The sequence below is a fragment of the Schistocerca serialis genome, chromosome 12 (genome assembly GCF_023864345.2).
Source record: "Schistocerca serialis cubense isolate TAMUIC-IGC-003099 chromosome 12, iqSchSeri2.2, whole genome shotgun sequence".
In the NCBI taxonomy this organism is placed as follows: domain Eukaryota; kingdom Metazoa; phylum Arthropoda; class Insecta; order Orthoptera; family Acrididae; genus Schistocerca; species Schistocerca serialis.
Window position 1 is genome coordinate 164,377,653 of NC_064649.1, and position 25,661 is coordinate 164,403,313.

The 25,661-nt window shown below is 51.7% G+C and overlaps 1 long non-coding RNA gene across 1 annotated transcript in view; it reads right to left on the reverse strand.

Moving 5' to 3' along the window:
• Nucleotides 1-2,943: 2,943 nt before the first annotated feature.
• LOC126428197 (uncharacterized) overlaps nucleotides 2,944-25,661 on the reverse strand; it is a 721,501-nt gene continuing 698,783 nt past the window's right edge. The window contains exon 3 of the long non-coding RNA XR_007576793.1: nucleotides 2,944-3,051. This is a non-coding gene — a long non-coding RNA (uncharacterized LOC126428197). The remainder of the gene's footprint in view (nucleotides 3,052-25,661) is intronic.

The following is a 25,661-nucleotide window of genomic DNA, read 5'->3' on the forward strand; positions in this document are numbered from 1 at the left end:
AGAAAACAATTTTGTAAGCATACATTTACAGATTACCATTATTGTAATGATTTTGCATCATAATATTAAGTTATCTGTTGTTTTCAATTAACAAAACACACGTCTGTGAAACGGTAAACTAAAAAACAAAAAAACAAAAAATTAATGTAAAACATAAAATGAAAATTTAAGACATAAAAGAAACATAAGTAAAATAAATAACTAGACTAATAATGAATGTTTAGGTATTTTTGTTAGGTTTGTTGAAAATACTCCCATGCCACATTGCGTTCAGTTTATTTTGCATGATTAGTTTTGTTACACATTCAGGTATGCAATCTGAAAGCTTCTTCAGTTTTTGTTGTAACAAAAGTTTTCAATTGTCGGCATTAATTAATGGTGATTGGGCATTTTGGAAAATTTCAAATTATTACAGTATTCGATTATATATTTTTCAAGAACATTTTTACATATCAACTTTTATTGAGAAATATATCTTTTATATATCATCGTTTCAAAGATATTCTCTTCAACCTAATATACCAAATTACTTTTCGTGGTGTGCTTTATCCCTTAAATTTGAAATTGGACACAAAGAAGAAAATACGTACTGCATTGCTCTGCACCCTCCAGACACCCGCAAAATTTCGAGATCGTTTATAGGCACTTGGGAATGTCCCCTTGTGAGCTGTCAAGGTTAGGTTAAAACGAAGACTGAAAAATATGTGGTCCCAATGAGCACTTGGTTTCCAGGCACATACTTTACCGCTGGATGACCAAACCCGACATATGTAGGAAGGTCGTCTACAGATTTAGATGAGTGAGGTTCAGAGTATCAAACTATGTGACTAAAACGGCCATGACTTTGACTGCATTAACTTAAACGCTTAAAATTTTTTCCTACACTGCCAAGGGACTGTAGATCTTAATGCACTATGTGAATTTCAACTTGATACGGCTACCCATTCCTTAGCAGGTGGACAACCAAGTAATCCCGTGAGGCTTCCGTTTCTACCGCGTGAAGTACGAAACCATACAAAAGCCCACCTCCGAGACTGATATATGCAAAGGGACGAACTTCCCCCAAGACAAACTGAGGAGAGGAATATACAGACATCTTTGAACAGACACGTTCCGGAGTCGCAAGAATCAGAAGCAAGATGAATAAACGCGGAATCAGACGAACTGCAACTGTTCCATTGTGGACAAGAGCAGACAACTACCCGCGTTATGAAGTGTGAAAGGCGCCCAAGCTCACACGCTGCTGCGGAGCTCGTGATGGCAGTGGATGTGGCCAGCTTCTGGTCCAAAAATTTCTAGCTGTGTAATACCGCATGTTGTGTGCTTGTTTAATCAGTCAGTGTGTTAAATGCCGATTACAAGATCACACAAGTATAGAGTTTATGATAATTCAGCCACTCGCCAAGGTCATAAACGGCCTAACTACCTATTAAAGGCGTTAAGTAATATAATAGTTCAAGTGCACGAAGACAGTACAAGGCCATATGACCTCATATTATATGACAACTAAGCTCTAGAGATTGAGGCTCCCATGTTCGAGTCCCAGCATGTGTGATGGCCTTAATTTTCATGCAATTTGATTGCAATTTAAAAAAAAGTAGTGTGCTAGAGTAGCACTTAAGCCATTGCCCCTAAGCTCCAGAATCAGAAGGTTGCTGTGAAATTTCAATCAGACTGAGTGAAAATGTACAAGATAACAAATGCTGTGACTCGATCCCAGACTCTCGGACTCGAGCCCAGAAAATTGGGAGCAGAGCCCAGAACTGTGTGACCCCAGCCCAGAACACTGGGATTCGAGCTCAGAACATTGGGACTCGAGCCCAGAACGTTGGGACTCGAGCCAAGAATGTTGGGACTCGAGCCAAGAATGTTGGGACTCGAGCCAAAAATGTTGGGACTCGAGCCAAGAACGTTGGGACTCGAGCCAAGAACGTTGGCACACGAGCCCAGAACACTGAGACTCGAGCCCAGAACGTTGGGACTCGAGCCCAGAACATTGGGACTCGAGCCCAGAACATTGGGACTCGAGCCCACGACTCGAGCCCACAACATTGGGACTCGGGCCCACAACATTGGGACTTGGGCCCACAACATTGGGACTCGAGCCCAGAACAGTGGGACTCGAGCCCAGAACATTGGACTCAAGCCCAGAACATTTGGACTCGAGCCCAGAACATTTGGACTCGAGCCCAGAACATTTGGACTCCAATCCATAACCTTGGGACTCGAACCCTGAAGTTTGGGACCTAATCCCAGAATCTTGCAGCGACAACATAGAACCTTGGTTTTCGAATATAGAACCTTGGGGCTTGAACACAGAACCTCTGTGTTTGAATGTAGATCCTTGGGGCTCAAATATAGAACCTCGGGGCTCGGACCCAGAACTTCATGGCTCGAACCCAGAACCTCGGGACATGAGCCTAGAACCTAGGGACTACCACTCAAAACCCTGACAATCGAATGTAAAACCTTAGGGCTTGAACCCAGAACCTTTGGTCTCGAACCCAGAACTTTTGGGAGTCCAATACAGAAGCTTGGGCCTCAAATTTGGAACTATGAGCCTTCTACCAGAACATTGGAATTTAACTTTGGAGCTCAGAGGCTATGGCAAATTCTGAAAATTATACACGCTAGGAGTCGAACCCGTGACCTTCGGACTCCAGATCTTAGGTGTTGTTGCGAAATACTGTGGCATCATATGACCTTCAGCAGTTTCAGCACACTTGAGCTACTACATTGGGTAACACATCTTATGACCGCGAGTAATTAGCCTGTTTTCAACCACGAGAGCGGGTGAAAGGCTATAAAAACCCTGCTTACACAGTTTGCTGCTTTTTTTATACGAGATGTTGGTGCTGCTGATACAGTTGAATAACTGCCACCATCCTGTACCGCGGCACACACCATGCTTTAGGGTTGTTTAGCTTGTCCCCCGTGGTACTCACCGAAGTGGGGCTCCATGGGGCCCGGCAGCCGCCGTCACAGGTGCGGCGCGTCGGCGGCGTCCTCTGGCTTCGAGACGCTCTGCCGCCGCCGCCTCATCCCTTCATCCTGCAACAACATCGTCGTCATGGCAGTGTGCTGTTACAAAACACACGCAATCTACAAGTCAATGTTGAAACTTGATACTCAAATCGCAGCACTAGTTGTCAATTTTGTCACGTAACAACACCAAAAGCACACACTCACACACACATACACATACACAAACACACACACACACACACACACACATTTTCAAGGGTATTTTATACGATTCTTCTTCCAAACTGTGGTAAGTTTAGGTGATGGTAATGGAGGTGGGTACTGATGAGGGGTGCCTTTGTCCAACGCAGTCCACAGAAGCTCAGAGCAGTAAAACGTCGCAAACACGAATCCGAAGGGACCGAAAAAACCAAGAGTTCGTGTTAAAAAAAATTCGTGTTAAGTGAAAAACACAGATTCTAATAAGAATACATGTACAGCAGTACACTAATGTGTAATACACTACACTATCAATCACGTTATTGTAGACTTATAACACTATAAAGTGATTGTAAAATCCAGGTACTCATAAATTATATATGTTACTTTCCTGGAAAAAATTCGGTCATGGTTCGCTGACGTTCATGGGAACGATAATATTTTGTAATTTCACAACCAATTGTAATGATAGCGTCCGTAAACCCAGCAGTGACGTCCGATGTTAAGCGAACCGTTCTAAACAGTCCAAGGCTGTAAACATGTCCTGACGGGTAGGTGGAATGGTATCTGTATTCTGTTCCTTTCCACTTTCTTCTGATGGCCCTTCTTGCACCTCGTTCACAGCTTTTGGCACATCCGATTCCACAGAAGCACATACGACACATCGTCGTCTACACTAATGAATTCTTCGAAACTAATCCCAGGGTTCGCAACGTCCTGCAGAACTGTCCATTCATCAGGTGAAGCGGCATCTTCTAACTCGTGGGCATCTTCACTGCTGTTATGTCACCAAGCTCTGTTAAAGCTCTTCCCTATACGATGCGGCGATACTGAGTTCCAGGCTGCTGCGATGGCTTTTATTGCGTCAAGCAGATTCCAATTTGGGGTTGCACTATTGTTTTCAGCAGCACGAATTGCAGCTCTTACAAGACGGTTACGATAAGCTCTCCTTATGAGAGAGATTATGCCTTGATCCAAAGGCTGAAGGCGGCTTGTGGCTTTGGGTGGAAAAAACTGAACCTTTATGTTGGATAGGTTCAGACCATGAACGCTATGGGCAGTACATCTGTCCAATGTAAGAAGAACATGTCTATTTTGAGCAACCATTCGACTGTTGAAACGAAGAAGCCACTTGCGAAATGATGTGCCATCGATCCAAGCTTTCTTGTGGTGAGAGTAGATGCAAGGTAAAGTGTCCATATTTATGTTTTTAAAACAACGTGGTTTCTCGGATTTAGCGATAACCCAGGGACGAAACTTCTCACTGCGTCAGCATTACAGCACAGTACAACAATCAGACGTTGTTTGCTTCATGCTCCACCGTGACACTTATTACTTTTCGCTGACTCGGTTAAATTCATGCAACCAGCTCTTTGCACTTTCTTCATGAAATTGAATGTCTCTTTTGGAACCGATAGAACCAACCAGCAGAACAACGGAAGTCTTCGATGTCCATATATTTAGCAATATCATTTGCTTTTAACTGAATCACAGGGCCAGTTAGAGATGTGTTAGATGCACGCATATGATTGGACCATTCTAGCAGTAAAGTGTCGATATCTTCATACTTGGCGGAACGTAGTCGTTTGGATTTGTTTCCAGAACCTGATGCTGCAGAATTAATAATTTTTTCTCGAGTCTTAATAATCGTAGGTAAAGTAGATTTAAGTATTCCAAACTTCTCTGCAATTGCTGTTTTCTTGGTGCCACAGTCCACTTCGTTCATTTAACTGTACATTTAGAGCTGTCTGTTTCCTCTTTGCCATTTTCGCTAGCTACGGTACCGGTTGTAACTGTAGTTTTTATTCAGTATTCCAACTCGATACGGCTACGACTAACAGAACACCTGTGAAATGTGGCACTGACTACATTGCCAAATGCTGCTGCACACATTATTATATGTCTTACAATGTACAGCAAACGCTGATTGTTGAGGTGATAATCGCGGCTACCGACCTACAATACGTTAAAAACGAGTCAACAATAAGTATAATTAGCTTCGTAGCTACATTTCCTACATTCATTTCGAAAAAAAAATACGCTTTAGAATACTCTAAGGTCGGAAGTTTGTGTTACAGTGATATTTAATTACACCAGGAACTAAAACAGAGTTCGTAATTCGCCTTAAGCGAAATTCGTGTTAACCGATAAAACATACCGTAAGAACTAATGTATTCCAGGCGGGACCAATATTTTTCTCGCGTTAACCGCGAGTTCGTCTTATGCGAGTTCGCGCTAACGAGGTTTAGACTGTATTACCGCGATGCGACTGGAGGATGCGAGCTGTGTAATCGGGCGCTGTGTCGTCTTGGAAAACTGCATCACAAACATTGTACAATGGGATGGACACCTGATCACCCAAAATGATCACATAGTCTTTGACAGTAATAGGACTTTGCACAGTACCAATAGGACCCATGGAACACCGTGGTGTGGCCGCCCAGATCATCACCGAACCTCTGCCACGTTTCACTCCTGGGGACGTAAACTCGGCCAAAAGTTGGGAACAGTGTGAAACAAGACTCTTCCGACCACGTGACTTTCTTTCACTGCTCCAAAGTCCACTCTTTCTGCCTTCGGCCCCACGCTTTCCTGTTACGTCATTTGCATCGCTGATGGGTGAATTTGGAGTTGCAGCTCGCTCTGCAATTCCCAGCTTCTGGAGCCCACCTTAGTGTCGGTGTGGTGCTGACAGCATTCGCCTCTTTAGAAAGAACAAACTTCGGCCACCTCGGTTACGGAAACCTCTAGGATACGAGCGCCAATAACTTGACCACGTTCGAATTTACTTAACTCTGATGTGATGCACTCACAACTACAGGGAACGCTTTTCAGGCCACGACTCATATATGTAATATACTAACAAGGGAATCTCCCCATCGCACCCCCCTCAGATTTAGTTATAAGTTGGCACAGTGGATAGGCCTTGAATAACTGAACACAGATCAATCGAGAAAACAGGAAGAAGTTGTGTGGAACTATGAAAAAAATAAGCAAAATACACAAACTGAGTAGTCCATGCGCAAGATAGCCAACATCAAGGATAATGTGGGCTCAGGAGCGCCGTGGTCCCGTGGTTAGCGTGAGCAGCTGCGGAGCGAGAGGTCCTTGGTTCAAGTCTTCTCTCCAGTGAAAAGTTTAATTTTTTATTATCAGACAATATTATCAAAGTTCAGGCACTCATTCATAATCAACTTCACTCTCCAAAATTCCAGGACATGTTCAGATTTGCTTGTACATATGCAGGATTTGACGGTACACACACAGAAAAATTTGAAAACGTTAGAAACATATGTTTTGACAGAGCACAGGGAAAACTGTGCGACTGTGAAACTGTTACATTCATTTGTTACAGTTTATGTGACAAACTGTTATGTTTTCATCACTTTTTTGGGAGTGATTATCACATCCACAAGAAAACCTAAATCGGGCAAGGTAGAAGAATCTTTTTACCCATTCGCCAAGTGTACAAGTTAGGTGGGTCGACAACATATTCCTGTCATGTGACGCACATGCCGTCACCAGTGTCGTATAGAATATGTCAGACATGTTTTCCTGTGGAGGAATCGGTTGACCTATGACCTTGCGATCAAATGTTTTCGGTTCCCATTGGAGAGGCACGTCCTTTCGTCTACTAATCTCACGGTTTTGCGGTGCGGTCGCAAAACACAGACACTAAACTTATTACAGTGAACAGAGACGTCAATGAACGAACGGACAGATTATAACTTTGTGAAGATAAAGAAAGTAAACTTTTCACCCGAGGGAAGAATTGAACCGAGGACCTCGCGTTCCACAGCTGCTCACGCTAACCACGGGACCACTGCGCTCCTGAGCTCACACTCTCCTTGATGTTGTCTATCTTGCGCACGGACCACTCAGTTAGTATATTTTACTTATTTTTTTCATAGTTCCACACAGCTTCTTCCTGTTTTGTGTTCAGTTTTTCAAGGCCTATCCACTGTGCCAACTTATAACTAAATCCTGGGGGGGGAGGGGGGGTGCGATGGGGTGGTTCCCTTTTAAGGACTTTGTGCAGGTGCCGTGGCCAAAGACAACAGTGCAAATGCATCTGTTGCCATGTTGCCACATTTTGGTTCAACACCTGTAACTGATACGATTACATCGTTCCGCTCCCGACAGTGCTCGGTGCCAATATGTTCGAAAAAGCCACGTGCGAAAATGCTATTTTTGAAGGGTCGTACAACCAGTTCTGTTCATCAGACGGATGGGGCGTCAAGTGTTTTGGGCGTGGCGACCATCTGTATATCTATCGTAAGAACGGGTACACTGCAAGTATCCTATAGCACAGGGTAGAAATTTGAACCTTGCTCTCTCCCACAAGCGCAGGCAAATCTAGCAAACCGGTTGGTTGATTTGCAAGAACGGACCTTAGCAGGCTTGTAAAATTACCATTTCTTCATGGGCGATTCCTGAGAAAAGCCCCAAAAGTCATAATATTTGGGTACGAAGTGGCCATTTCTATTCGTTGTAAATCGCAGAAAATTTTACCACATGTTCTTAACATGTTGTTTTCAGAAAGTCCCGACACTGTTTTCACCATCATGAACGATTACCGAAATGCAGAGTTAAAAAAGTAACATATTTATGCATGTAATACATGTTCGTAATAGGCCTATCCGATCTGAGCCATAAATGTAGTTTTAAATGACAAATTGAAAGCAAGGGAAGGCTTTTAGGGTCATCGCAAGAGTTCGGCGTTTACCAAACTCGTCAACATCGTTCCATCAATAAAATCACGCGCCGTCTCGATGTAACAGGCACTGCACGACTATACAAATATCCCCAAAGAGGTACCGCCGTGACGAAAAAGGGATAGAAAGGGTCTTAACATTCCTGAAAACAGACTGCTAAAAAATATCTAAGAATGGAAAGACTTCATTTCAGTAAAGCATTTCTAATAACATTATTACTCTTGAGAGAGGAATCATAAGCCTGGACTTCTCGATGAATTGCGATTGATGTGTTAGCATACAGAAAAGAATGTTAAACAAACGATTGTGTGTTGAATTTGTATAATGCATTGTTGTTTATGTGTCTCGCAGTATATATATATATATGTGTGTGTGTAGAACTATATGAATGAACTGCGAAGCCTTACTGACTTACAAAATTCGTTTCACGTAAGCAGCACACCCTAGTGTAGCAGAGAAGGGAACCAGCGGAAAAACTCTCTTGTCGGAGCACAAAAAAGGCGAGCATGTTCGTCTGTAAAAGACTCGGAGGGGACTGAGCTACGGCCGCCTCACGTGGGTGCAGGGAAAAAATGTAGGTTGGACCCCAGAGTTATCGCGCTGTCGAGGTAAGGCGGAGACTAGGACTACCGATATTTTTAAAATTTCCGGGAATCTGATATATCGACATTTCAAAAACTTATCGATATCAACACTCAATTAAAAGTAATAAGTATCAATATATCGAGCATATTTAAGTATTGATTTGTTACTACATATTCCCGACATCGACAAGTTAGCAGCCTGTCTATCCCCCTTAGAGAAAGAATTGAAAGGAAAGGTATGCATGTTCACGCTTGGCGATAGCCAATTTGCTAACAGTGGTTATTCCGTGTACACTATGTGATCAAAAGTATCCGGACACATGGCTGAAAATGTCTTACAAGTTCGTGGCGCCCTACATCGTTAATGCTGGAATTCAGCATGGTGTTGGCCCACCATAAGTCTTGATGGCATCTTCCACTCTCGCAGGCATATGTTCGATCAGGTGCTGGAAGGTTTCTTAGGGAATGGCAGCCCATTCTCCACGGAGTGCTGCACTGAGGAGAGGTGTCGATGTCGGTTGGTGAGGACTGGCACGAAGTCGGCGTTCCAAAACATCCCAAAGGTGTTCTATAGGATTCAGGTCAGGACTCTATGGAGGTCCGTCCATTACAATGATGTTATTTTCGTTTAACCACTGCGCCGCAGGCCGTGCATTAGGCACAGGTGTTCGATCGCGTTGAAAGGTGCAGTCGCCATCCTCGCATTACTCTTCAACGGTACCAAGCAAGCAGGTGCTTAAAACATTAATGTAGGCCTGTGTTGTGACAGTGCCACGCAAAACAACAAGGGGTCCAAGCCCCCTCCATGAAAAACACGACCACACCCTAACACCACCGTCTCCGAATTTTACTGTTGGCACTACACACGCGGGCAGATGACGTTCACCGGGCATTCGCCATACCCACAGCCTGCCACCGGATCGCCACATTGAGTACCGTGATTCGTCACTCCACACAATGGTTTCCCACTGTTCAATCGTCCGATGTTTACGCTCCTTGGACCGAGCGAGGCGTCGTTTCGCATTTACTGGTGTGATGTGTGGCTTATGAGCAGCCGCTCGACCATGAAATCCAAGCCTAACTGTCATAGTACTTGCAGTGGATCCTGATGCAGTTCGGAATTCCTGTGTCATGGTCTGGATAGATGTCTGCCTATTACACACTACGATCCTTTTCAACTGTCGGTGGACTCTGTCAGTCAACAGACGAGGTCGCCCTGTACGCTTTTGTGCTGTACGTGTCCCTTAACGTTTCCTCTTCACTATGGTATCAGAAACAGTGCACCTAGGGATGTTTTAGGAGTGTGGAAATCTCGCGTACAGACGTATGACACAAGTGACACGGTCGAAGTCTGTGAGTTCCGCGGAGCGCCCCGTTCTGCTCTCTCACGATGTGTAATGAGTATTGAGGCCGCTGATATGGAGTACCTGGCAGTAGGTGGCAGCACAGTGCACCTAATACGAAAAATATATGTTTTTGGGAGTATCCGGACACAATAAAAGGTGTCCGATGGGTAAGTCGTTCGGTTTCATCACATATCGGATTTGTCCGGAATACTTCATGTCGAGTTTACTGGTTTTTTTTCATTTCTGCAAACGCCAGCGGTCTGGCACTTGTAGTGTCGAAATCGCGACGGGAAGCTAAACGTTGCAGTTTCCGTTGGCTGCGCCGCGCACCGATTAAGTCAGCATTTCCCCCTCACACGTCTTCGCCCACCAAGAAGACCGACCTCGTCATTTACATTATGCTCATTTCTTTCAGCAACTGTTTTTTATCAATGCCGATGTGCCGAAACAGCTTACGCTAGTTGCGTTAAAAACTGTTTTGTAACGGAACTGGTGTGCTGTTTCTCCATATCGGAAATCTTGTCATTCCATTCACACCGCCACCCGCTACTGCAGTCTCACTACTACTCTTGTGCCACCTATCCTTACTCCACACGGTCAAAGAGAAATACTGCACGTGATGAAAGCTCAAAAGGTAGTAAGACTCCTTCACACAGTGAAAGCAAAGATATAGGCACTCGACAGCGCCATTACGACATCGATAGGTTGGGGAAAATATGTCTCCGGCATTTATGGATATTTTTTGGAATAGACGTATCGATATTTTATAGCCAGCACTAATGGAGGCAAAATACTAACGCGTATTCTCTACAGACGAATGGAAAAACTCGTAGAAGCTGACCTCGGGGAAGATCAGTTTGGATTCCGTAGAAATATTGGAACACGTGAGGTAATACTGACCATACGACCTTTCTTAGAAGCTAGATTAAGGAAAGAAAAAACTACATTTCCAGCATTTGTAGACTTGGAGAAAGCCTTTGACAATGTTGACTGGAATACTCTCTATCAAATTCTGAAGGTGGCAGAGGTAAAATACAGGGAGCGAAAGGCTATTTACAATTTGTACAGAAACCAGATGGCAGATGTAAGAGTCGAGGGGCACGAAAGGGAAGCAGTAGTTGAGAAGGGAGTAAGACAGGGTTGTAGCCTCTCCCCGATGTTATTCAATCTGTATGTTGAGCAAGCAGTGAAGGAAACAAAAGAAAAATTTGGAGTAGATATTAAAATCCATGGCGAAGAAATAAAAACTTTGAGGTTCACCGATGACATTGTAATTCTGTCAGAGACAGCAAAGGACTTGGAAGAGCAGTTGAACGGAATGGATAGTGTCTTGAAAGGGGGGTATAAAATGAACATCAACAAAAGCAAAAGGAGGATAATGGAATGTTGTCGAATTAAGTCGGGTGATGCTGAGGGAAATAGATTAGGAAATGAGACACTTAAAGTAGTAAAGGAGTTTTGCTATTTGGGGAGCAAAATAACTGATGAAGGTCGAAGTAGAGAGGATATAAAATGTAGACTGGCAATGGCAAGGAAAGCGTTTCTAAAGAAGAGAAATTTGTTAACATCGAATATAGATTTAAATGTCAGGAAGTCGTTTCTGAAAGTATTTGTATAGAGTGTAGCCATGTATGGAAGTGAAACATGGACGATAACTAGTTTGGACGAGAAGAGAATAGAAGCTTTCGAAATGTGGTGATACAGAAGAATACTGCAGATTAGATGGGTAGATCACATAACTAATGACGAGCTATTGAATGGGATTGGGGTGAAGAGGAGTTTGTGGCACAACTTGACTAAAAGAAGGGATCGGTTGGTAGCACATGTTCTGAGGCATCATGGGATCACCAATTTAGTATTGGAGGGCAGCGTGGAGGGTAAAAATCGTAGCGGGAGACCAAGAGAGGAATACACTAAACAGATTCAGAAGGATGTAGGTTGCAGTAGGTACTGGGAGATGAAGAAGCTTGCACAGGATAGAGTAGCATGGAGAGATGCATCAAACCAGTCTCAGGACTGAAGACCACAACAACAACAATGGAGGCAGTAGCAGTACGAAAGAAAGACGGATCATACAATTAGGACAGGAAAAAGAGACCGGCATATCCGAGGTGACCACCCTCTACAATGAGTACCCCGTTTCAAAGCTACCAAGCAAACATGCCTTAAAACAGCTGTAGCACGAAAACGGTGCAATTCCGGACATGGGTCCCTGATCAAAACAGTATGTACTCACTCCCTTCTAGAAGTCCTACAAGTCTGTAACGGGAATTTCCGAACACTCAGTATAAAATGTGGCTGTTTTAGAGCCGTGTGTCCCCCCCCCCTGCCCCCCTCCCCCGTAAAATATTCTGCGGATGTACATCGTCACGAAACTGCCTTCTCTCAGTAGCCAGTCAACGAAGTGTCGCCTTTTCTAATTATGGGCTTGTTTCAGCTACTGCTTAATTGAATTCAGTACCGTTGGTCGCGAAGATCATACTGGAGAAATCATCATGTGTGTGTATTGTACCGGGCCCTAGAAACGGCGGAGAGCCTTTGTACCGCAGCAGCTGACACTGGTTCACAACCCACAACAGGCCACAGCAGTCCACCCGCCCCACCGCCGCCGTACACCGGGTGGATTCGTACTAGGGACCGGCACACCGGACCACGACACTAATCTGCCGGGTGGATTTATGCCGGGGACCGGCACACCAGACCACAACACTAATCCACCGGGTGGATTCGTGCCGGGGACTGGCACACCAGACCACGACACTAATCTGCCAGGTGGATTCATGCTGGGGACCGGCACACCGGACCACGACACTAATCTGATGGGTGGATTCGTGCAGAGGACCGGCACACCGGACCACGACACTAATCTGACGGGTGGATTCGTGCTGGGGACCGGCAAACCGGACCACAACACTAATCCATGCTGGGCCCGGCACACCAGACCACAACACTAATCCACCGGGTGGATTCGTGCCGGGGACTGGCACACCAGACCTCGACAATAATCTGCCAGGTGGATTCATGCTGGGGACCGGCACACCAGACCACGACACTAAACTGGCAGGTGGATTCGTGCTGGGGACTGGCACACCAGACCACGACACTAATCTCACGGGTGGATTTGTGCTGGGAACCGGCACACCGGACCACGACACGAATCTTCCAGGTGGATTCATGCCAGGGACCGGCACTCCAGACCACTATACTAATCCACAGGGTGAATTCGTGCCGGGGACTGGCACACCAGACCACGACACTAATCTGACGGGTGGATTCATGCTGGGGACCAGCACACCAGACCACAACACTAATCCACCGGGTGGATTCGTGCCGGGGACTGGCACACCGGACCTCGACACTAATCTGCCAGGTGGATTCATGCTGGGGACCGGCACACCGGACCACGACACTAATCTGACGGGTGGATTCGTGCTGGGGACCAGCACGATGCAACACGACACTAATCTGCCAGGTGGATTCATGCTGGGGACTGGCACACCAGACCACGACACTAATCTGCAAGGTGGATTCATGCTGGGGACCAGCACACCGGACAACGACACTAATCTGGCGGGTGGATTCGTGCTGGGGACCGGCACGCCGGACCACGACACGAATCTGCCAGGTGGATTCATGCCAGGGAAGGGCACACCAGACCACGACACTAATCCACAGGGTGGATTCGTGCCGGGGACTGGCACACCAGACCACGACACTAATCTGACGGGTGGATTCGTGCCGCGGACTGGCACACCAGACCTCGACACTAATCAGCCAGGTGGATTCATGCTAGGGACCGGCACATTGGACCACGACACTAATCCACGCTGGGCCCGGCACACCAGACCACAACACTAATCCATCGGGTGGATTCGTGCCGGGGACTGGCACACCAGACCTCGACACTAATCTGCCAGGTGGATTCATGCTGGGGACCGGCACACCAGACCACGACACTAATCTGGCGGGTGGATTCGTGCTGGGGACCGGCACACCGGACCACAACACGGATCTGACGGGTGGATTCGTGCTGGGGACCGGCACACCGGACCACGACACTAATCTGATGGGTGGATTCATGCTGGGGACCGGCACACCAGACCACGACACTAATCCACAGGGTGGATTCGTGCCGGGGACTGGCACACCAGACCACGACACTAATCTGATGGGTGGATTCATGCTGGGAACCGGCACACCAGACCACAACACCTATCCACCGAGTGGATTCGTGCCGCGGACTGGCACACCAGACCCCGACACTAATCTGCCAGGTGGATTCATGCTGTGGACCGGCACACCGGACCACGACACTAATCTGACAGGTGGATTCGTGCTGGGGACCGGCACACCGAACCACGACACTAATCTGCCACGTGGATTCATGCCAGGGACCGGCACACCAGACCATGACACTAATTCACAGGGTGGATTCGTACCGGGGACTGGCACACCAGACCACAACACTAATCTGACGGGTGGATTCATGCTGGGGACCAGCATACCAAACCACAACACTAATCCACCGGGTGGATTCGTGCCGGGGACTGGCACACCAGACCTCGACACTAATCTGCCAGGTGGATTCATGCTGGGGACCGGCACACCGGACCACGACACTAATTTGCCAGGTGGATTCATGCCAGGGACCGGCACACCAGACCATGACACTAATCCACCGGGAGGATTTGTGCTGGGGACCGGCACACCAGACCATGACTCTAATCTTCCAGGTGGATTCATGCCAGGGACCGGCACACCAGACCACGACACTAATTCACCGGGTGGATTCGTGCGGGGGATGGGCACACCAGACCACGACACTAATCTGACGGATGGATTCATGCTGGGGACCGGCACACCGGACCATGACACTAATCTGCCAGGTGGATTCATGCTGGGGACTGGCACACCAGACCACTACACTAATCTGCCAGGTGGATTCATGCTGGGGACCAGCACACCGGACGATGACACTAATCTGGCGGGTGGATTCGTGCTGGGGACCGGCACACCGACCCACGACACTAATCTGCCAGGTGGATTCATGCCAGGGAAGGGCACACCAAACCACGACACTAATCCACCGGGTGGATTCGTGCCGGGGACTGGCACACCAGACCACGACACTAATCTGACAGGTGGATTCATGGTGGGGACCGGCACACCGGACCGCGACACTAATTTGCCTGGTGGATTCCTGATGGGTACTGGCACACCAGACCATGACACTAATCTACCAGGTGGATTCATGCTGGGGACCGGCACACCGGACCACGACACTAATCTGACGGGTGGATTCGTGCTGGGGACTGGCACACCAGACCACAACACTAATCCCCCGGGTGGATTCGTGCCGGGGACTGGCACACCAGACCTCGACACTAATCTGCCAGGTGGATTCATGCTGGGGACCGGCACACCGGACCACGACACTAATCGATGCTGGGCCCGGCGAAGCACACCACAACACTAATCCACCGGGTGGATTCGTGCTGGGGACTGGCACACCGGACCACGACACTAATCTGCCAGGTGGATTCATGCCAAGGACCGGCAGAGCAGACCACGATACTAATGCACAGGGTGAATTCGTGCCAGGGACTGGCACACCAGACCGCGACACTAATCTGACGGGTGGATTCATGCTGGGGACCAGCACACCAGACCACAACACGAATACACCGGGTGGATTCGTCCCGGGCACTGGCACACCAGACCTCCACACCAATCTGCCAGGTGGATTCATGTTGGGGACCGGCACACCGGACCACGACACTAATCTGACGGGTGGATTCGTGCTGGGGACCGGCACGCCGCACCACGACACTAATCTTCCAGGTGGATTCATGCCAGGGACCGGCACACCAGACCACGACACTAATCCTCCGGGTGGATTCGTGCTGGGGACTGGCACACCAGACCACGACACTAATCTGACGGGTGGATTCATGCTGGGGACCGGCACACCGGACCACGACACTAATCTGCCAGGTGGATTCCCGCTGGGGACTGGCACACCAGACCACTAAACTAATCTGCCAGTTGGATTCATGCTGGGGACCGGCACACCGGACCACGACACTAATCTGACGTGTGGATTTGTGAAGGGGACTTGCACACCAGACCACGACACTAATCTGACGGGTGGATTCATGCTGGGGACTGGCACACCAGACCACGACACTAATCTGCCAGGTGGATTCATGCTGGGGACCAGCACAACAGACCACGACACTAATCTGACGGGTGGATTTGTGCGGGGGACTGGCACACCAGACCACGACACTAATCTGACGGGTGGATTCATGCTGGGGACCGGCACACCGGACCACGACACTAATCTGCCAGGTGGATTCATGCTGGGGACTGGCACACCAGACCACGACACTAATCTGCCAGGTGGATTCATGCTGGGGACCAGCACAACAGACCACGACACTAATCTGACGGGTGGATTCGTGCTGGGGACCGGCACACCGGACCACGACACTAATCTGCCGGGTGGATTCATGCCAGGGACCGGCACACCAAACCACGACACTAATCTGGCGGGTGGATTCGTGCTGGGGACCGGCACACCAGACCACGACACGAATCTGACGGGTGGATTCGTGCGCGGGGACTGGCACAACGGACCACGACACCAATCTGCCAGGTGGATTCATGCCAGGGAACGGCACACCAGACCACGACACTAATCCACAGGGTGGATTCGTACTGGAGACTGGCACACCAGACCACGACACTAATCTGACGGGTGGATTCGTGCTGGGGACCAGCACACCAAACCACAACACTAATCCACCGGGTGGATTCGTGCCGGGGACTGGCACTCCAGACCTCGACACTAATCTGCCAGGTGGATTCATGCTGGGGACCGGCACACCGGACCACGACACTAATTTGCCAGGTGGATTCATGCCAGGGACCGGCACACCAGACCATGACACTAATCCACTGGGTGGGTTCGTGCTGGGGACCGGCACACCAGACCACGACACTAATCTGCCAGTTGGATTTATGTCAGGGACCGGCACCCCAGACCACGATACTAATCCACAGGGTGAATTCGTGCTGGGGACTGGCACACCAGACCACGACACTAATCTGACGGGTGGATTAATGCTGGGGACCAGCACACCAGACTGCAACACTAATCCACCGGGTGGATTCGTGCCGGGGACTGGCACACCAGACCTAGACACTAATCTGCCAGGTGGATTGATGCTGGGGACCGGCACGCCGCACCACGACACTAATCTGCCAGGTATATTGCTGTCAGGGACCGGCACACCAGAGCACGACACTAATCACACGGGTGGATTCGTGAGGGGGACGGGCACACCAGACCACGACACTAATCTGACGGATGGATTCATGCTGGAGACTGGCACACCGGACCAGGCCACTAATCTGCCAGGTGGATTCATGCTGGGGACTGGCACACCAGACCACGACACTAATCTGCCAGGTGGATTCATGCTGGGGACCAGCACACCGGACCACGCCACTAATCTGACGGGTGGATTCGTGCCGGGGACTGGCACACCAGACCTCGACACTAATCAGCCAGGTGGATTCGTGCTGGGGACCGGCACAACGGACCACGACACTAATCCATGCTCGGCCCGGCACACCAGACCACAACACTAATCCATCGGGTGGATTCGTGCCGGGGACTGGCACACCAGACCTCGACACTAATCTGCCAGGTGGATTCATGCTGGGGACCGGCACACCAGACCACGACACTAATCTGGCAGGTGGATTCGTGCTGGGGACCGGCACACCGGACCAGACACGAACCTGATGGGTGGATTCGTGCTGGGGACCAGCACACCGGACCACGACACTAATCTGCCAGGTGGATTCATGCCAGGGCCTGCACACCAGACCAAGACACTAATCCACAGGGTGAATTCGTGCCGGGGACTGGCACACCAGACCAAGACACTAATCTGATGGGTGGATTCATGCTAGGGACCGGCACACCAGACCACAACACTTATCCACCGGGTGGATTCGTGCCGGGGACTGGCACACCAGACCTCGACACTAATCTGCCAGGTGGATTCATGCTGGAGACCGGCTCACTGGACCACGACACTAATCTGACGGGTGCATTCGTGCTGGGGACCGGCACACCGGACCACGACACTAATCTGAAGGGTGGATTCGTGCTGGGGACCGCCACACCGGACCACGACACTAATCTGCCAGGTGGATTCATGCCAGGGACCGGCACACCAGACCACGACACTAATCTACCGGGTGGATTCGTGCTGGGGACCGGCACACCGGACCACGACACTAATCTGCCGGGTGGATTCATGCCAGGGACCGGCACACCAGACCACGACACTAATCTGACGGGTGGATTCATGCTGGGGACCAGCACACCAGACCACAACACAATCCACCGGGTGGTTTCGTACCGGGGACTGGCACACCAGACCTCGACACTAATCTGCCAAGTGGATTCATGCTGGGGACTGGCACACCGGACCACGACACTAATCTGACGGGTAGATTCGTGCTGGGGACCGCCACGCCGCAGCACGACACTAATCTGCGAGGTGGATTCATGCCAGGGACCGGCACACCAGACCACGACACTAATCTGACGGGTGGATTCATGATGGGGACCGGCACACCGGACCACGACACTAATCTGCCAGGTGGATTCATGCTGGGGACTGGCACACCAGACCACGACACTAATCTGCCAGAGGGATTCATGCTGGGGGCCAGCACACCGGACTACGACACTAATATGGCGGGTGGATTCGTGCTGGGGACCGGCACACCGGACCACAACACTAATCTGCCAGGTGGATTCATGCCATGGAAGGGCACACCAGACCAAGACACTAATCCACCGGGTGGATTCGTGCCAGGTACTGACATACCAGACCACGACACTAATTTGACGGGTGGATTCATGCTGGGGACCGGCACACCGGACCACGACACTAATATGCCAGGTGGATTCCTGCTGGGGACTGGCACACCAGAACATGACACTAATCTGCCAGGCGTATTCATGCTGGGGACCGGCATACCGGACCACGACACTAATCTGACGGGTGGATTCGTGTTGGGGACTGGCACACCAGACCATGACACTAATCTGCCAGGTGGATTCATGCCAGGGACCGGCACACCAGACCACGACACTAATCCACCGGGTGGATTCGTGCGGCGGACTGGAGCACCAGACCACGACACTAATCCCCAGGGTGGATTCGTGCCGGGGACTGGCACACCAGACCACGACACTAATCTGACGGGTGGATTCATGCTGGGGACCGGCACACCGGACCACAACACGGATCTGACGGGTGGATTCGTGCTGGGGACCGGCACACCGGACCACGACACTAATCTGATGGGTGGATTCATGCTGGGGACCGGCACACCAGACCATGACACTAATTCACAGGGTGGATTCGTACCGGGGACTGGCACACCAGACCACAACACTAATCTGACGGGTGGATTCATGCTGGGGACCAGCATACCAAACCACAACACTAATCCACCGGGTGGATTCGTGCCGGGGACTGGCACACCAGACCTCGACACTAATCTGCCAGGTGGATTCATGCTGGGGACCGGCACACCGGACCACGACACTAATTTGCCAGGTGGATTCATGCCAGGGACCGGCACACCAGACCATGACACTAAACCACCGGGAGGATTCGTGCTGGGGACCGGCACACCAGACCACGACACTAATCTGCCAGGTGGATTCATGCCAGGGACCGGCACACCAGACCACGACACTAATTCACCGGGTGGATTCGTGCGGGGGATGGGCACACCAGACAACGACACTAATCTGACGGATGGATTCATGCTGGGGACCGGCACACCGGACCATGACACTAATCTGCCAGGTGGATTCATGCTGGGGACTGGCACACCAGACCACGACACTAATCTGCCAGGTGGATTCATGCTGGGGACCAGCACACCGGACCATGACACTAATCTGGCGGGTGGATTCGTGCTGGGGACCGGCACACCGGACCACGACACTAATCTGCCAGGTGGATTCATGCCAGGGAAGGGCACACCAAACCACGACACTAATCCACCGGGTGGATTCGTGCTGGGGACTGGCACACCAGACCACGACACTAATCTGACTGGTGGATTCATGGTGGGGACCGGCACACCGGACCACGACACTAATCTGCCAGGTGGATTCCTGCTGGGGACTGGCACACCAGACCATGACACTAATCTACCAGGTGGATTCATGCTGGGGACCGGCACACCGGACCACGACACTAATCTGACAGGTGGATTCATGCTGGGGACTGGCACACCAGACCACAACACTAATCCACCGGGTGGATTCGTGACGGGGACTGGCACACCAAACCTCGACACTAATCTGCCAGGTGGATTCATGCTGGGGACCGGCACACCGGACCACGACACTAATCCATGCTGGGCCCGGCACAGCACACCACAACACTAATCCACCGGGTGGATTCGTGCTGGGGACCGGCACACCGGACCACGACACTAATCTGCCAGGTGGATTCATGCCAAGGATCGGCAGAGCAGACCACGATACTAATGCACAGGGTGAATTCGTGCCGGGGACTGGCACACCAGACCGCGACACTAATCTGACGGGTGGATTCATGCTGGGGACCAGCACACCAGACCACAACACGAATACACCGGGTGGATTCGTACCGGGCACTGGCACACCAGACCTCCACACCAATCTGCCAGGTGGATTCATGTTAGGGACCGGCACACCGGACCACGACACTAATCTGACGGGTGGATTCGTGCTGGGGACCGGCACGCCGCACCACGACACTAATCTTCCAGGTGGATTCATGCCAGGGACCGGCACACCAGACCACGACACTAATCCACGGTGTGGATTCATGTGGGGGACTGGCACACCAGACCACGACACTAATCTGACGGGTGGATTCATGCTGGGGCCCGGCACACCGGACCACGACACTAATCTGCCAGGTGGATTCATGCTGGGGACTGGCACACCAGACCACGACACTAATCTGCCAGGTGGATTCATGCTGGGGACCGCCACACCGGACCACGACACTAATCCATGCTGGGCCCGGCACACCAGACGACAACACTAATGCATCGGGTGGATTCGTGCCGGGGACTGCCACACCAGACCTCGACACTAATCTGCCAGGTGGATTCATGCTGGGGACCGGCACGCCAGACCACGACACTAATCTGGCGGGTGGATTCGTGCTGGGGACCGGCACACTGGACCATGACACTAATCTGCCAGGTGGATTCATGCCAGGGACCGGCACACCAGACCACGACACTAATCCACAGGGTGGATTCGTGCCGGGGACTGGCACACCAGACCACGACACTAATCTGACAGGTGGATTCATGCTGGGGACCGGCACATCGGACCACGACACTAATCTGCCAGGTGGATTCATGCCAGGGACCGGCACACCAGACCACGACACTAATCCACCGGGTGGATTCGTGCTGGGGACCGGCACACCGGACCACGACACTATTCTGGCGGGTGGATTCGTGCTGGGGACCGGCACACCGGACCACAACACTAATCTGCCAGGTGGATTCATGCCATGGAAGGGCACACCAGACCACGACACTAATCCACCGGGTGGATTCGTGCCGGGGACTGGCACACCAGACCACGACACTAATCTGACAGGTGGATTCATGCTGGGGACCGCCACACCGGACCACAAAACTAATCTGATGGGTGGATTCGTGCTGGGAACTGGCACACCAGACCACGACACTAATCTGCCGGGTGGATTTATGCCAGGGACCGGCACACTAGACCACGACACTAATCCACCGGGTGGATTCATGCGGGGGACTGGCACACCAGACCACGACACTAATCTGACGGGTGGATTCATGCTGGGGACCGGCACACCGGACCACGACACTAATCTGCCAGGTGGATTCATGCTGGGGACTGGCACACCAGACCACGACACTAATCTGCCAGGTGGATTCATGCTGGGGACCAGCACAACGGACCACGACACTAATCTGACGGGTGGATTCGTGCTGGGGACCGGCACACCGGACCACGACACTAATCTGCCGGGTGGATTCATGCCAGGGACCGGCACACCAGACCACGACACTAATCTGGCGGGTGGATTCGTGTTGGGGACCGGCACACCGGACCACGACACGAATCTGACGGGTGGATTCGTGCGCGGGGACTGGCACACCGGACCACGACACCAATCTGCCAGGTGGATTCACGCCAGGGAACGGCACACCAGACCACGACACTAATCCACAGGGTGGATTCGTACTGGGGACTGGCACACCAGACCACGACACTAATCTGACGGGTGGATTCATGCTGGGGACCAGCACACCAAACCACAACACTAATCCACCGGGTGGATTCATGCCGGGGACTGGCACTCCAGACCTCGACACTAATCTGCCAGGTGGATTCATGCTGGGGACCGGCACACCGGACCACGACACTAATTTGCCAGGTGGATTCATGCCAGGGACTGGCACACCAGACCATGACACTAATCCACTGGGTGGATTCGTGCTGGGGACCGGCACACCAGACCACGACACTAATCTGCCTGGTGGATTCATGTCAGGGACCGGCTCCCAAGACCACGATACTAATCCACAGGGTGAATTCGTGCCGGGGACTGGCACACCAGACCACGACACTAATCTGACAGGTGGATTAATGCTGGGGACCAGCACACCAGACTGCAACACTAATCCACCGGGTGGATTCGTGCCGGGGACTGGCACACCAGACCTCGACACTAATCTGCCAGGTGGATTCATGCTGGGGACCGGCACACCAGACCACGACACTAATCTGACGGATGGATTCATGCTGGGGACCGGCACACCGGACAAGGACACTAATCTGCCAGGTGGATTGATGCTGGGGACTGGCACACCAGACCATGACACTAATCTGCCAGGTGGATTCATGCTGGGGACCAGCACACCGGACCACGCCACTAATCTGATGGGTGGATTCGTGCCGGGGACTGGCACACCGGACCACGACACTAATCTGCCAGGTGGATTTATGCCAGGGACCGGCATACCAGACCACGACACTAATCTGACGGGTGGATTCGTGCTGGGGACCGGCACACTGGACCACGACACGAATCTGACGGGTGGATTCGTGCCGGGGACTGGCACACCAGACCTCGACACTAATCAGCTAGGTGGATTCATGCTGGGGACCGGCACACCGGACCACGACACTAATCCATGCTCGGCCCGGCACACCAGACCACAACACTAATCCATCGGGCGGATTCGTGCCGGGGACTGGCACACCAGACCTCGACACTAATCTGCCAGGTGGATTCAGGCTGGGGACCGGCACACCAGACCACAACACTAATCTGGCAGGTGGATTCGTGCTGGGGACCGGCACACCGGACCACGACACGAACCTGATGGGTGGATTCGTTCTGGGGACCAGCACACCGGACCACGACACTAATCTGCCAGGTGGATTCATGCCAGGGACCTGCACACCAGACCAAGACACTAATCCACAGGGTGGATTCGTGCCGGGGACTGGCACATCAGACCACGACACTAATCTGATGGGTGGATTCATGCTGGGGACCGGCACACCAGACCACAACACTTATCCACCGGGTGGATTCGTGCCGGGGACTGGCACACCAGACCTCGACACTAATCTGCCAGGTGGATTCATGCTGGAGACCGGCTCACCGGACCACAACACTAATCTGACGGGTGTATTCGTGCTGGGGACCGGCACGCCGCACCACGACACTAATCTGCCAGGTGGATTCCTGTCAGGGACCGGCACACCAGAGCACGACACTAATCACACGGGTGGATTCGTGAGGGGGACGGGCACACCAGACCACGACACTAATCTGACGGATGGATTCATGCTAGGGACCGGCACACCGGAACAGGACACTTATCTGGCAGGTGGAATCATGCTGGGGACTGGCACACCAGACCACAACACTAATCTGCCAGGTGGATTCATGCTGGGGACCAGCACACCGGACCATGCCACTAATCTGATGGGTGGATTCGTGCCGGGGACTGGCACACCGGACCACGACACTAATCTGCCAGGTGGATTTATGCCAGGGACCGGCATACCAGACCACGACACTAATCTGACGGGTGGATTCGTGCTGGGGACCGGCACACTGGACCACGACACGAATCTGACGGGTGGATTCGTGCCGGGGACTGGCACACCAGACCTCGACACTAATCAGCCAGGTGGATTCATGCTGGGGACCGGCACACCGGACCACGACACTATTCCATGCTCGGCCCGGCACACCAGACCACAACACTAATCCATCGGGCGGATTCGTGCCGGGGACTGGCACACCAGCCCTCGACACTAATCTGCCAGGTGGATTCATGCTGGGGACCGGCACACCAGACCATGACACTAATCTGGCAGGTGGATTCGTGCTGGGGACCGGCACACCGGACCATGACACGAACCTGATGGGTGGATTCGTGCTGGGGACCAGCACACCGGACCACGACACTAATCTGCCAGGTGGATTCTTGCCAGGGACCTGCACACCAGACCAAGACACTAATCCACAGGGTGGATTCGTGCCGGGGACTGGCACAGCAGACCACGACACTAATCTGATGGGTGGATTCATGCTGGGGACCGGCACACCAGACAACAACACTTATCCACCGGGTGGATTCGTGCCGGGGACTGGCTCACCAGACCTCGACACTAATCTGCCAGATGGATTCATGCTAGAGACCGGCTCACCGGGCCACGACACTAATCTGACGGGTGGATTCGTGCTGGGGACCGGCACACCGGACCACGACACTAATCTGACGGGTGGATTCGTGCTGGGGACCGCCACACCGGACCACGACACTAATCTGCCAGGTGGATTCATGCCAGGGACCGGCACACCAGACCACGACACTAATCCACACGGTGGATTCGTACCGGGGGCTGGCACACCCGACCACGACACTAATCTGACGGGTGAATTCATGCTGGGGACCAGCACACCAAACAACAACACTAATCCACCGGGTGGATTCGTGCTGGGGATTGGCACACCAGACCTCAACACTAATCTGCCAGGTGGATTCATGCTGGGGACCGGCACACTGGACCACGACACTAATCTGCCAGGTGGATTCATGCCAGGGACCGGCACACCAGACCACGACACTAATCTACCGGGTGGATTCGTGCTGGGGACCGGAACACCGGACCACGACACTAATCTGCCAGGTGGATTCATGCCAGGGACCGGCACACCAGACCACGATACTAATCCACAGGGTGAATTCGTGCCGGGGACTGGCACACCAGACCACGACACTAATCTGACGGGTGGATTCATGCTGGGGACCAGCACACCAGACCACAACACTAATCCACCGGGTGGTTTCGTACCGGGGACTGGCACACCAGACCTCGACACTAATCTGCCAAGTGGATTCATGCTGGGGACTGGCACACCGGACCACGACACTAATCTGACGGGTAGATTCGTGCTGGGGACCGCCACGCCGCACCACGACACTAATCTGCCAGGTGGATTCATGCCAGGGACCGGCACACCAGACCACGACACTAATCTGACGGGTGGATTCATGATGGGGACCGGCACACCGGACCACGACACTAATCTGCCAGGTGGATTAATGCTGGGGACTGGCACACCAGAACACGACACTAATCTGCCAGAGGGATTCATGCTGGGGGCCAGCACACCGGACTACGACACTAATATGGCGGGTGGATTCGTGCTGGG